The 14,714-nt window shown below is 43.1% G+C and overlaps 1 long non-coding RNA gene across 2 annotated transcripts in view; it reads right to left on the bottom strand.

Annotated features, from left to right (window-relative positions):
- LOC123598211 overlaps nucleotides 1-14,419 on the bottom strand; it is a 64,837-nt gene extending 50,418 nt beyond the window's left edge. For both annotated transcript variants that reach the window (XR_006712448.1, XR_006712447.1), the window contains exon 1: nucleotides 14,261-14,419. This is a non-coding gene — a long non-coding RNA (uncharacterized LOC123598211). The remainder of the gene's footprint in view (nucleotides 1-14,260) is intronic.
- Nucleotides 14,420-14,714: the final 295 nt, after the last annotated feature.

Here is a 14,714-nt window from a genome sequence, read left to right on the forward strand (position 1 = left end):
TCGACCTCCAGCCCCGCCAGGGCAGGGTGCATCCTCAGGCTGACACTTGCTCACGGGGGTCGGACCGGACCTGGGTCCAGGGTCATTCGGCCGCCGCGCTCCGCGCTCGCGGCCAGGTTTGTCAGAAGGCGTCAGAAGGCGCCCGGGCTGCGGAACTGCTGAGTCGCGCCTAGCGTCACCCACCGACGGTTCCCGGACTTTGCCCGCGGGTCACGTGTCCTCGAAGCCCCGAACCAGAACTGTTCGCTGACTTTCAGCACTGCGGAGTGGAAGGATCCTAAAGTAGGATTCTGAACGCCCAGAGGGGACAGGATTGCCCCCCTCCGGGATGACCAGCAGGCTTCACGAAACAGCTGTCACGTCCATCGCCGTTTGTGTTGCGATGGGGGAGGGGAATCCTGGAAGAAGGTACCTTAAGTCTGGGCAAAAGGCCATTGAGAGGAAGTGAGCGAGATGGAGGTCTCTAGTGACCACCCGCAACCTGCTCCCAAGGTGAATGGCTCCAAGTGGGTTAAGACATGGACGGGCAGAAGAACGCTGCTTACAAATCCACTTTTCCTTACCACACTGGTGCCTGGAGTAGTCCTTCCGACGCACAGTAAAACTCATTTAGCTTCCTTTCTCCCCCTCCTTCCCCCATAGGGAAAACTCAATGTCTTCTCCAGATCTTAACCCAGTTGTTCTGACCTAAAATTAAAACACATCCTTAACGAGTGTTCACAGACAAGGGTGACTGTAGAAATTCTGCCTAGAAATAACGTTCTTTAGACTGAGGCTATTAACTGTAAAAGTTGCTTTTCTGCTATTTCCTTCTGGAACAAGATGAAAATTCCCAGTAAAAGCCAGGAGTGACAAAGTATTACTAGTATCCTGTTCAGAGTAAGGGAGAACAAAAAAGGTACTTCAATTCCTCCAAATTTTTCATTTTCGGATAACTTTAAACACCTTGGCATTTTTAAGATCCAGGTGGCATTTTATCAGTAATTTAAAGATTGTTAATTGGCACTAAGTTTTAATAGTTCATTTTGTTTTAACAATCAATTGAGTTTATTTTCCTTAATCAAAACAGGCAATTCCTTAAGCTTATTTTTAAAATCTGAACTTCTTTGCAAACCACCATACTGCTTGCTCCCCTGTCTTGTTAAGGGGTATCTAAAAAAACCAAATACTATGCATATTACAATCATGAGACATTATATGCAAAATAACACTGTATTAAACTACATGTTTTTAAGTATCTGAATTAGAGTTTAAGGTTCAATATTTTCTTCTAAGGTGGGAGAGGTTTTTTCATAAAACTGGTTAACAAATAATATTGCTACATACATATATCTAGTAATTTTTCTGGAATTAAGTACATTTTTAGTGAAATAAGCTTGGATTTATTGATGAGGTTGCTTGGTGGCAGTGAGACTTTGGAGGGAAAGAGATGGCATTGTTGCTGCAGTAATTTTCACCCTGAACATAGTATGTCTGTTTTTAAAATTTGCAATGCTTGTCCATATCTGCTATGGATATGCACATGTAGAGGGTCTGTGGTTCTGAAGCAGCAAAGGACTATATGTTGCAAATGGCTCCAATCTAGTGTTTAGGAAAACCTTGGATGCCTGCAGTTCTATGGTTCAGAGCTTCAGCCAACCTGGGCCCCAAAGGTAAGCTCTGCAGTGTCTTCCGCTCCCGTGTGGACAGCAATATTCCTGGCAGAGATCTGTAGGTTAAACAGGACCCCTGGACACAGGAGAACAGAGTGGGAAATGTCCCACCTATAGTTAACAGCCTCGTCCTCCTGGACAAGGGAAGGAGCAAACATCACACATTTATTTCTCCCACATAAAATCAGTTGGTGAGTTTACTTCTTTTCATTTTCTAAAAACAACACAGAAATTCAATGCAAAATGGGTTTCAAACTAAGATATATAGAAATCAGGAAATTCAATTTTTTGAACTGAGTGTAAATCATGTTTCATTCATACACAACACATGCCAGAATTTCCTTGTAGCAAGCAAATTCACTGCAGACTGCAGATCTGCAGTATATCACAATACAATGTGGCAACCACAAGTGTGACTTCCCTTTCTTTCAGTCTTAATTGTAATATTATAGCAAATATGGTTTCAGATCAGGCAAAATGTGATCTACCTGTAAATCCTATAAAGTCTACACTTACCTATGTACAACCCAGCCTATAAGATTATGTTTCTAAGATTAAGGGGAAATTTTAAAAGAAAATCTTTTGTTGGTAGCTTTCCCATCTTCTTCTGGCCAGAGACTTAAGTGAGCTATTTTTTCTACTGATCTGTCAGTGTTCCCAAGCCTCACTGGGGCCAGGAAATTAACACAAGTCAGGTCTAAGATGCTAATAGACTTTCTGCTTGGGATCAGCCTGAACACCACATTTCCAATTTTCAAACTAATACCTATATACTCCTGCTGCAGTGAGAGCAGTAGGCATTTGGAGAGAGGAAAAAAAAATCTGGGGAATACGGGGGTGAAGAGGGTAACATATACAGAAAGGACAGAATCCCCCCCCCCAACACCCACATTGTCCCAAGGGGGTAAAAATAACAATAAAGAATCAGCTGAACAGTTAACCTAACTGCTCTTAATTTCAATGTTTCAGAGAAACTCCCATCATCCCAACTTCTCGTTCTCAATTCCTGACTTGTAGAAAACAGGTCTAAACAGCTCTACACCTATTTTCTGGAGAGCCTGAAGGCTGAAGACATTGTTTACATAGATTCAGGCATCTTACAACTAATGTCAGTCCTTTGTGGAACAGGAGGTTCTCTCCCAACTCTGCAAATAAAATAGGATTGAAGATTACTAATTAGGCAGTGGAAACATCTAACAGAGATCCTGGAGAAGTTTCCAAACTTCTAACAGTGTCTATAGAACTAAGAATGTCTGCATTTGAAAAGGGGCGGGCCTCTTGGGTGCTGAGTGTAGAGAATACATGCATGGGTGCAAATGTGGGGAGGCAGGTCAGAGCCTGATTGTATCTTCAGACTGTAACCTACATAGGTGGGATCAGATTGCTAAGAACACTTCCCAGGGGGTTCCTGGTGGGTCTTGGCTATCTTGAGATAGCTTTTGCATGGCTCTAGAATTTCACTTAAAGGCAGGTACTGTGCTCGGCTCTTCAAGGTCACCCTTTTCTATGAAAGAAGAGAAATCTCCCATGGAGGAAGCCAGCCTTTTAATTTTTTAAGTACAAGAATCATCCCTATCTCCTTATAGGCCTGAAGAGAAATTCAGCAAGGTTGCATTTTCTTACTTTCGGAACACACTTACCGAGGGTGCTGCAGTGAAGATGGGCAAATAGCAGGTAAAATAAAGGGAAAGGAATTTGAAAAATAAATTTAAAAAATAAAGGGATAGGAAATATGACTTTAAAACAGAAGTAGAACAAATAAGTATTATTCTAGCCTCTCCTTCTTACCCTGCTCCTTCCCTCCCCTGCCTCATGAAAATAAGCCACCAGAGTCCTCTAGGAGACTCTAAGTTTCTACTCTTAAACGGCTCCTTTTCCAAGGAGGAACAAGGTCTGTTTTTTGATGTGGGGCCTCAGATGCTCTGTTATTGCAACTTAATTTTGTCATTGCTTCTGTTCAAAGATTATTTGGAATGAATTGTTTCTTTTGTTTACTATCCAACAAACGACCTCTGCTAATCTTATATTTTATCTCCTGAACATATGGAAAAGCTATTTATTCTAGCCAATCACAATAAAGTGAAGAAAACCCCATTTTATGGAAAAATATATATCACCAGTCTGTTGATCATTAAAGATATGATTACCAGTGAAAACCCTCTGAAGGTGGCACATTTATGCTTCTAGGAACAGATGGGGACACGCATTTTCCTTGCAAATACTTTTGAAATTGCTCTACTGGTAGCAGTATAAAAATGATATACAGATGCCAGGGCCGGCATGGCTAGGATGAGTGCGCCAGATTTACACAGTAAAGCCTTCACATGCAGGCTGTCAGTTTTGATTGATCTCTACTATACCTCAGGAACTTGTTGACTAGGTAGGGAAACAGTGCAAATAATTCACTGCAGCAAGTCAGATAATTCACACAACCAATCGGTCTGCTTCACTTTCTGGCTGTGACATATGAGCCTTCCCTACAAAGATGCATCATTTTCCAGCTTGAGCAATATTCAATGTCAGGGAAGAAAAGGTATTAAAGCCACACAAAAGGAGGCGGACTATCATAGGACCAGAAGTTGTTTTAGTGATGGAAACCAGATTCAGCTCAAGTCTAAGTCCTACCAGAGCATTCAGGCCCAATTGTCATTATCATATTGATTAAAAAAAAAAAGTTCATCATAGTGCAATTTTAGGTTTAACGGCAACGGATCGGGAAAGAGCAAAGAATTATCCCACAAAAGCACAACATTCTTACCGCAGGGACGTTTCCCTGTTCCAGTTCGTTGATGGAGTTGATTAAGTTTAAATGAAGCAGACACTGGATAAAAGTAAGGGTATTGACCACTGGGCACTGCGATCCGTGCTTGAAAGGACCTGATACATGCAGAAAAGCAAGATTTGCTAAATGCTCTAATCTTCAATCAAATCTTACATCAATACAGACAAAGTTTGGTAATGAGAGATTCAATGAAGCATGTGGGAGAAAGAATTAATCCTCTTGGTCTAAACTGGCTTCAACTTTGAAGCTTGCTCCGAAGGAAAGACAGTTATCTAAATGCTAAATAAGAAACTTATTGTACTTTTCATGGCATGCTAATCTTTTGTCTATTTCATCTCTATTATGTGTATGCTCGTAGATTGCAGTTGTCATGGTGATTATATCAAGCCACGCTCAGGGAATGGCGGTGAGAAGCCAGGCACGAAGGTGGAAAAGACCCCCACGCAATCCACAGTATGGGGAGGGGGAAAAAAAAGAGGGAGAGAGAGAAGTAGGCAGGCACCCAATACCGCCTGGGCTCCTTCCCCACCAGGCCCCTGCCTGGCTCTGGTTTGGGCCAATGAGGCTTGGGCCTTTCAGCATCTGCGTGGTCCCCTAAATGAGGCAAGCAGCATTTGGTAACAATGGTGGCCAGGAGGGGATCCTTTCCCTGTAAAGGTTCCCAGCTTTTAGTCTGAAGGTCCTCCCTCTTTTCACCAAGTCCCCTTCCCCCTAAGGGCTGCAACCAGGTAGGTGGAGAAGACAACAGGAGAAGGACAGAGAGAGACAAAGGCTCAGACCCCTGCAGCCCCGCCTGGCAAAGCGGTGCCCAGGGGCAGGAAGGTGAGTGATCAGATCTTGATTGCTGAAGAGGAATGTGTAGGGAGAGAAGCAACCCACAGAGCCCTGGAAGGAGGTGGAAGCTAGATGGTCACTGGGCCCTGGTGACCAAAAGTGACCCTGGGCCCTTTATGTGTTTTACAAAAGTTGCCAAATTAAGATGGGATTATAAGTGCTCCAGTCCTTGTCAGGGCTGAAAGGCTGGGAGCCTCAAATATGCCCCAGCAGTGTTGATGAAAAGCTTAAAAAGTAATAAAAAGGAGAAAAGAGCAGGAAAGTAACATGTATAACTCTTATTAAAGAGAAGAGCCACGGAGAGGTTGTGAACTTGAATCACTGTTTGAACTTTAATTTGTTCATTAACAGGATTTGCCCCTCACTGCGAATGTTATTACTTCCCTTTGCCGCTCAGCAACAACTCTGGGCATAATGAAAGAGTCTGGCAAAAAGTTAAACGCCTGGTAATTAATTCATTTAATTGAAAAAAAAAAAAGGGGGGGGGGGAGAGAGATGTCCCACTGCAAAAGCAGAAGGCAGAAGGGTTGGAGGAGGGGGCAAGGCTGAAAACTGCATGGAGGCCCTCTCCAAGGCTCAATGCTACCCACCAAGGAGGGGACATGTGGTCTCTGATGAGGCTCTTTCAGCAAAATTAATGACAGCAGCACCCTGAATACCCTCTGTCCAATACCACCTGCCCCTGGTTCAAACCCTGCTGGCCAGGGCTTCAGCCAGGAGCTACTGTGGATGATCTGTTAGGGTGGCATGGATACCAAAAATACCATTATATAAAATACCAAATAGCATATATTCAAAAAACACCTCTCATTAAAAAGTGGAGAAATACATTTTGCTTTCTGTCCTTCCTTCCTTTCCAACAAGTTTCTTTTGTGGTCTTCAGTTTCCAAGATGGAGTGAAAAGGAGTATCAGAAGCTGGGTATAATCTTCATGTTTGCATCTTAGTATTAATCAGCCTTATTTCCACCCCCACCCCAACAGATAATTTAAATAAACTCAAGGGATGAGAAATGAAATACACTCCTTGCCCCTGCTCAGAAGCAACAGGACTAAGCCAGCTTGCTTTGCCTCTAACCTCACAGGGCCTGCCTTTTCCTTTGTCATTTATCCCCTTTCTATGTTTGTCAACCACTGTGCACAATCCCCTTGGCATGTGCATCCTCCTTCCAAGGGAAGCAATACTTGGCTACAGTTAACTACCGGGACACCCCAGACACCTCAGAGCTATTAGCACCATGTTGCCCTTGCCCCCAGATGGGAGAACAGTGAAATTCAGGAAATCAATGGTAGGTCAGTTATCCTTTCCTGTTTAATATGTTTAAGGCCTACCACCGAAAAGTAATAGGTAGTTGCAATTTCCTCACATTTTAAAAACTGGTGTCCATATAATCAATGCAACTTTCTTTAGAAAAACAATTCTCTACCATTTATTCTCCCATTACAAAACTACAATGGGCAGAAAAAAGAGAGAGGTAAGGAGAAAATGAGAGACAATATAAATAAATCCCCTTGTATCCAAAACTGTTTCCTAGGTTTGTATTTTTAATTAAATCACTTCTAAACCAAAGGGAAAGGACAGCATTTTCTCATCCAAATCACAACGTCACCAAACAAAGTCATCAAAATTATCATTTTGCTACCTCACCGTTTAACCCAATGTGACTACAATCCTAACCTCAAACTCTACACTGCTACAAATGACCTGTACTTATGTCTTCCTGGAAACCAACGAAAGGCACAAACTCATTTTCATTAACAAGGAGAAAGGAACAAAAATTTTTAAAGGGCTATTTTTTAAGCTAAAGCAAGTTCTAGGACTTACTTAGCATTAAAGTTACTTCCCACCTTTTACAGTCCCTGAACATCGAATTCTATTTTCCAAAGTTGTGGGTCTATACTGATTTTATTCTGGACAAGTGACACTATTAGGAGTCTACACACAAAACAAAACACAAAGGTTCTCTAACTCCACACTGTTTAGTCTTTAGCTCTGTCTATAAAAAAAACTTTAGAGAGACCAGGTCAACCAGGTCTGGTAACCCTTCCACTATCCTAATCTATACACCTGTCACCTTACATGTGCAAAGTGAGTTTCTTCCTTTTTCCAAAACAGCTTTCAGAGGGCCTCGATATTAACTACCATAAACCCTCACATTACTGGAAAGCCCTGGATAGCTCTGATAGCCTGTAACAGCCCTACCTCCTTAAACTGGCCTTTAAGCCTCCTCACCACTCTCCCTAACTGGACATTTCTGGTTTGTTTTCCACTACTAGTTTACACAAGGCAAGAAAGCTCTTCAGACAGCCCTCCCATTGTCCTCTCAAAACACCACATGGATTATCTTCATTTCATTGAACACCTGTGAGGTGGCAGGCACCATGTTAGGCATTACAAACATTATCTTATTTAACCCCTTCAACTTAAGGAGATATGATTACACCCATTTTCAGGTTGTAGAAACTGAGACTAAAGAAGTTAAGATACTTGTCCAACCAAAATCTCACCGCAGAGACAGGATTCTTATGCTTATATATCTGGCTCAAAAGCTGGTTTACTTTCCACTCTGGCATACTCCCACCCCTGCTATACTGTGTGTTCTGATCACTACTTCTCCCAGCCATCCGCAATGCCTTCTCAACTCCACCATATATATCTGAATCCCACCCAGCCTGTAAATCCCAAAGATAATTCCCACCTCTATCTTGAAATCTTTCACCATTCGTCCTAGTCCTTGGCAGACTGCTGAACTCTTCATTATCTGCAACACTTATATGGCATGCCTATTCTCTGCCCTGCACGGTCTTGTCAGTTTTCTTTTACTCAGTCCCTTCCAACCACATTGTAAGCTCCTTGAAAATGGAAATTTCTTTGTATTTCTTTCTCACTCCCCAGAGCCTAAAAATATAGCTCCCATTTGCTGAGCACACAGCAACAATCCTAAACAATCAGGTACAACAATCCTAAAAAGCAGTGCTATTACTATTGTCATTTTGCAGATAAAGAAAACAAGGCTCGGGGCGATTAAGAAACTTGCCCAAACCACTCAGCAAGTAACAGATGTGATATTCAAACACAGACTACCTGAAACCAGTCAAATGCTGCAATATACAACACTGGCTCAAATACACTGTGCCTCACAGAATGTGAATTCATGAAGTATCACTGTGTGGAAGATACTCAACAAACTTCCAGGAAACCTCCCTTTAACCAATGACTTCAGACAAGGGGCACTGTTTTTACTCTTTAGTAGGGTAGATTCTGAAACTTGACAGAAGGAAAGATGAGTGCATACTGCCCCATAACATCCCAGACCTCTCCTTCTATTCTCCCCTCCTGTCTTGGAGCCATGCCCCCTGTTGGTGGGAGCCAATGATGCTGTCTTATCTGTATCTGTACTTGTGTTTCTGTGAGCTGGAGCCGCTGCTAGGGAAAGAAAAAGAGCCTCTGTAACTTTTAAATACACAGAGGAAAGTAGGAAAAAATAAAAGATACAAGTGTTAATTTTTTTTTAAGCCTGCAAGGGGTTGGGGGGAGGTTGTGCTATCTCTGCAGCAAAAATGGGTTGCTCCTGTGGGAGGAATACCAATTGCAAAAAAATGTTCACGGCTGACCAATTACACCAATATGTGGAACTTCAATCAGCTTCTGTCCTCCCGTAAGATATGAAGATGGCAATGGGAATTAATGAATTGTCTAAGAAAAGAAGAACAACTGAGAGTACAAAAAACAAGGCCTGGAAGTCTGGCTACTTTTCCCCCCACATGGAGAGCGTGTCTTCAGTGCCAATGCTGAAGATCTGGACTTGATAGTATTAAGCAAGCTGGCAGGTTTCTTTACAACCAACAGCCCTTCAGGAAGCTTTTTATTTTATTTTTTTTTTAAATCTCTTGCAATGGCAACAGAGTACTACTTCTTATGAACTTGAGAAAGGAGAAATAATGACTACATTATCCACCTGTCTCTAGTATCCATGCTAAAACCACTCTATTCTCCCAAGTTCCCAAAGGTAAGTTTCCATCTTCATTTATATTTTGGTTTAAATATGTGTATAGCTCAAGAGTTACAACCCTTACCTTTACCTACAAAACCTGTGCAGTGGCACACAAAATTCTGCACTTGCACAGTATTTAATAAACCAAGTCCTTCCATTTACTTTGTCTCAGATTAGGATCAAAAGTACCTTTTGAAGTAGATCCATGGGGTACCACTATGATTGATATACATTTTGCCTAAAAGGAAACCAAAATTTGCTCCAAGTAACACAATTGGTACATGGTAAACCTGGTCTCCACTCCTGGTCCAGTTTTCTTTCTACCACATGATACTTTCCAATTTTCAGGGCAATTTCTCACCTTTCCTATATTCTGGATCCACATGTGAACTTTGTAAATCTACCACCAGGACCCTATTAATAAAGAGATGGGCTTTAAACTACTAAGAGCCTCCTCACCCCAATCCTATAGACAAAATTTAATATTTCGACTCAAAGTAAGAAACATTTGGATGTTTATTAAGTCTATAGAAGATGAATAGACATAATGGTTAGGCTAGCCATTTCAAAAGAAAGGCTAACATTACGTCACTTATTTTTCCACCATTGTCATATCTATTGAGGATTTCCTGGGTACCTAATATTCTCTTGTACTTATAATGTAAAATTTAGGAGTTGTTTAGTCTACCTAATGGACAAACCAGGTCTACCCAGAAAAGAACTGGATCTGTCTACCTTGTTCACTGACCTTTAAGTTGGGTATGTAGCCCTGGTATCCAGGACCCAGCAGGTCCCTTTCCCTAATTTCTGGGCAATATCCAAGCTCATCAAAGCAGACAGGACTCAAATTTCCAGACCTTATAAATGGTTGAAATAAGGTCACTCTTTTCATCTCAGCTCAAACTTGGTTAGTCTCCATATCCAATCTAACTCTTGGGTGAAAGAGAAGAACACATTTGTTGCTTTGGGACTGTTGCCCTATTTCTTTATCTGCTGGCTGACCTTCCCTATGTAAGTGCACCAGCATTTGCAACATTCAGTTTAAGCTGGAAGGCTCTTTCATCCTTGTCCCCCGGCCTTGATCTCTCATCATTATGATCTGAATCCCTGCTAATCACTAATGATCCCGTGGCCCTTTATATAATACTAAGGTATTAGACCTGAACTCTTAGAAAAATTCCTACTCAGCTAATTACATTCTTTCTGCTTTTCTTGGTACTCCATACAGTCTCAGCTGGAGTTGAATCTCAACTATTCCCTCAGATTTTAAATTGTTTGCTAGTGGTTTTTGGAAAGGAATTATAAACTCTTCCCTCAAATAAATTCAACTAATTAGGATTCAAAAGTCCCATGACCTACCTCTTTCTCTTTTCCTAGTCTTTCTATTCCCTCTCTCATATTCTGGTCTTGAATATAAGAGTTTAACTTCACTGGGTGAGGAGTTTCATGATTCTATATTTTGATAGTATATTGTTAACTTAAAGCAGTACACAGTGGTTCTACTACATATCTACTTTGGGGTCTGTATTCACAACCAACTACTAAAAATGACAAACGTTTCAACCCACAGGTTACATTTAACCTACAGTCTAAGGATCACTGAATTTTTTGGTAATGGTGAATGCCTTGCTCACAAAATAGAATACAGGTGAAATTTGGTTTCTTAGCTGAGTATGATTCTTTTATATTTCAAGGAATGTGAGCACCAATTCTATAGAACTATATATGGCAATCCTGAATTTAGCCCATGACATCTTGAATTTTTCCTATCCATTTCCATATTCTAGAACTTAACAGCTTTTGTAATCATAGCAGCAAAACTGAACTCTCATAAAATCCAGATCAACCAAATTCTTGACAACATAACTTTCTGAGCATGTCTCTGTACTGTATACCATTGTACTATACATGTATATGACTGTTAAATTAATAATTCATTGACAATCAAAGAGAATGTACAGCTCCAAATGAGCACTTTTCTTAAAGCTGTCCCTTGGCAGCTACTTTTATTCCAATGGTGCTGCCATTATCCAAACTATGTTTGTATAATGACTTTAGAACTAGTTTAAAAGCTACTAAAGAAAGCCATCTAATTGTCCTTCTGATTGTTTTGATCCCAAATTATACTACCCTGACTTGATCAGTCTCCCTACTCTTCAGGGCACTGAAAGTCTACAAAAGAAGACGACTTACCACTGCCTAGGCTTTTTAACAAGATGTGCTGTGAGTTTTGAAAACAGTGCCTAATGAAGAGGTCCAAAACAGGTTTGATCAATGGCAGCAATGAACGCATCATTGCAAACTTCCAGGATGACTAGCTGGATAAAGACACACTAAAATATATGTGCAAGTCCTGGTATAGTTGTCTACATCAGTTTATAGTCATATCCTGGTTACACAGTTTCAGCTCTACAGCACACATTTAGAGTAGAGATAAAATTATTCTTAACATCTTCTATTACTGTACTTCACAAAATTTGACATTCTTTAGGTGCACCTTATATATTTCACACAGAAATGTCTTGATATTCAAGAATATAGGCATTGTTCTGAATTATCTGAAGCATTATCCACAAAAACATTCAAACTATAAATAATCGGGATAGACATATTGGGTATGTTTTTTCTATTTCTATTAAACCAATGAAAATGAGTTTTAACCAGGTGTATTTGTGACTACTTGGGATGTGTTTGTTTGCTTGACTTACTTGTAGGCCATTCTTATTTCAGATTAGGAGAGAAAGGAGTATGTGGCTTTGATTTTAACTAAAAAGATCATGCCTTTACTCACACAAAACCAGATAGTCCAGTATACCATATGAGGAACAAGACATTTTTAGGAAAACTTGACATTCTAAAATAATTAAAAGAATGTCATAAGCCCATTCAATCATGAAAGCCCTTTAAACATTGTTTTTAAAGCCTCAAGGAGGGGGAAAACAAACAAACAAACAAACACATGCCACTGGGTAGGGACAGGGCACTCACTAGCTGGAGAAAACTTCCTGACCTGCAATTTTTCTTTCCTTGACTTACTACTTGAGAGTAATCAATCCAATTTCTCATTTGTATACATGAAAAGCCACAGTTTTTAACTCTTTCATAATAATATTCCTCAAATTTCCTGGAGCCAGGAGAAGATACACGTATTCTAGTTACACCTCAACAATTATTTATTAGCTGCTTATGGGGATCATGTTCAATGGCAAAGTGAAACGGAGGACCTATAACAGATAATGAATAAATACTTATTGAATTAATGAATGGAGGAAAAGAAAATCATACCTTGAGTCAACACATGCGGAGTCCATGGTAAAAGTGACTCCTACAGAATTTGGTCCGTGTAAATACAGTTTGTATTATATAGTATCAAGCCTAAAGTATTTGCTTAGATTTGGATGACTTCAGATGTCAGAATTCATTCATCAGGGCCCTCACAATACTTTTGAACTTAATCCCTTGTTTTAAGTGACTCCTGATAAAATCAGTCTTTAATACCCAAGAGTAATACCTAAGTAGTCATTAAGACTGGAGCTTTACAGAATATTTACCTGAATTCCATACCTGAGATAAACTGTACGTTTCACATACCCAGCACTTGTACTAAAAGCATATGAGTCTCTCATTTAAGCTACCAGATGATTTTCTTGCACAACTAGTTTCCTCACTTTTCCAATTATTCCAGTTTTAGAAGATGTTTGGTTTCATAAATAGCGCCTTCTCCCTGACTTACTGTGGACTATTTGGTAGGACACATAACATCTCTGTTCCTCGGCATATATGATAGAACAGCAAGAAGATAAAACCCTCCTCCTTCCTGGGGGACTTTTGTGAGTATATTGATAAATACCTACAAAATGGTAAATGTTACTACCTCTTTCAGCATTTTGAAAGATGTCAACCAAACACAAAATATTTTTGGTGTGTGAATTAAAATGCCTCTTCCTGATGGTCTCAGATGTTTCCTTGTAAGATAGCGTGTCAAGAACTGGCTTATATATTATCCGTCCTCCAGAACGCACTGACATCACACTTCATAATAGCTTGATATGGTGATTGCTGTCAAAATCGCCTGCATGGAAACATCCGTGCCCTAGACTGACATAACCTATTAGCGTGACAGAGGACTAAACAACTAAGAGCACCGCGCGAAGCCCCGACTTTGAGCACTTGGGACAGAGGGGTTGGTTACGTGTGAGCTGAAGGGCCTCAACCCTGCTTACGCTTCAACTTAGGAAGAGAATAAAAGTTGCCTGGAGGTCTCGTGGGCGAGGCGGGGAGACCAGAAAGGCAAGTGCCTGCGACAGGAATAGGAAAAACCTTTTTTTTTTTTCAAATTCGAATCCCATCCAGGTCTAGGCCTTTGCGTCTCCCTTCTCCATGACCGCCAGGCGACGGCACACACTTCGCTGGGAAATAAAAACGAAACGAGGGTCTGGGGGGTGCGATCGGCTCCACACCTCTCGGGTGAGGGGTGGGCAGGGTCTGGCACCTAACCTTTCTGGCCGGCGCTCTCACCGCATCCCCCACCGAGCGACTCGCCGGGCCCGCGACCTCGGGCACGAGCGACCCCCACGCGGGCTCGCGTTGCCAACCGCCCGACCCGCGCTCTCCTCGCCCTCCCCTGGGGTTTGCGGTGGGCAAGACTCCCCGCGAGCCTGGGTCTGTCACGAGCCCTCTTCCCCAACTGCGCCGTGAAAAGCAGAGCTACGGACTCTAAACTGCACACAAAGCCCCCAACCCGGCCGTGGCGACTCCACGCTTCGCTAGTCCGGCTCCGGGAGCTAAGAGCCTCGCCCCGCGAAAGCACCTCTACTTCCCTCCCCCCACCCACCCTCTGGGGAAGCCCCGCTGAGGGGCAGCAGCGAGCCGGAGGTGAGCCCCTCCGCACGTGAGCACCCCCGCCCCCAGCAGGGCCCTCTGCCCGGCGGACGCTCTCACCTCTAATGAACAGGCGGTGCCGCCTGCGGGAGGAAGAGAGCGAGTGGGGAATACTCACACTGGGTCGGGCCGCGCAGGGACTTCGTCGGGAAGGACCCGCGAGCTGGGGAGCGGAGCCCCAGCCGGTTGCGGCCGCGCCTCCTCCTCAGAAGGGAGGCCTCTACCGTCCGGCCGCGGACCTGCAGCTGCCTCGCGCGCACGCGCACGAGCGCGCCACCGCCGGCCCCGCCCCGCCCCGCCCCGCCGGCCCCGCCCCGCCCCGCCCCGCCGGCCCCTCCCCGCCCCGCCCCGTCGGCCCCGCCCCGCCCCGTCGGCCCCGCCCCGCCCCGCCCCGCCCCGTCGGCCCCGCCCCGCCCCGCCCCGCCCCGCCGGCCCCGCCCCGCCCCGCTGGCCTCCTTTTCCGCCGCTGGCTCCCACCCCTCCTCTCCGCCAGCTGGTGCAATCCGCGCTCTCCTGGAGACGTACGCGAAGCGACATGGAAAGCCTTCCACCAAAATGAGCTGTGATATCCT

This window comes from Leopardus geoffroyi, chromosome C1 (assembly GCF_018350155.1).
Source record: "Leopardus geoffroyi isolate Oge1 chromosome C1, O.geoffroyi_Oge1_pat1.0, whole genome shotgun sequence".
Classification (NCBI taxonomy): Eukaryota; Metazoa; Chordata; class Mammalia; order Carnivora; family Felidae; genus Leopardus; species Leopardus geoffroyi.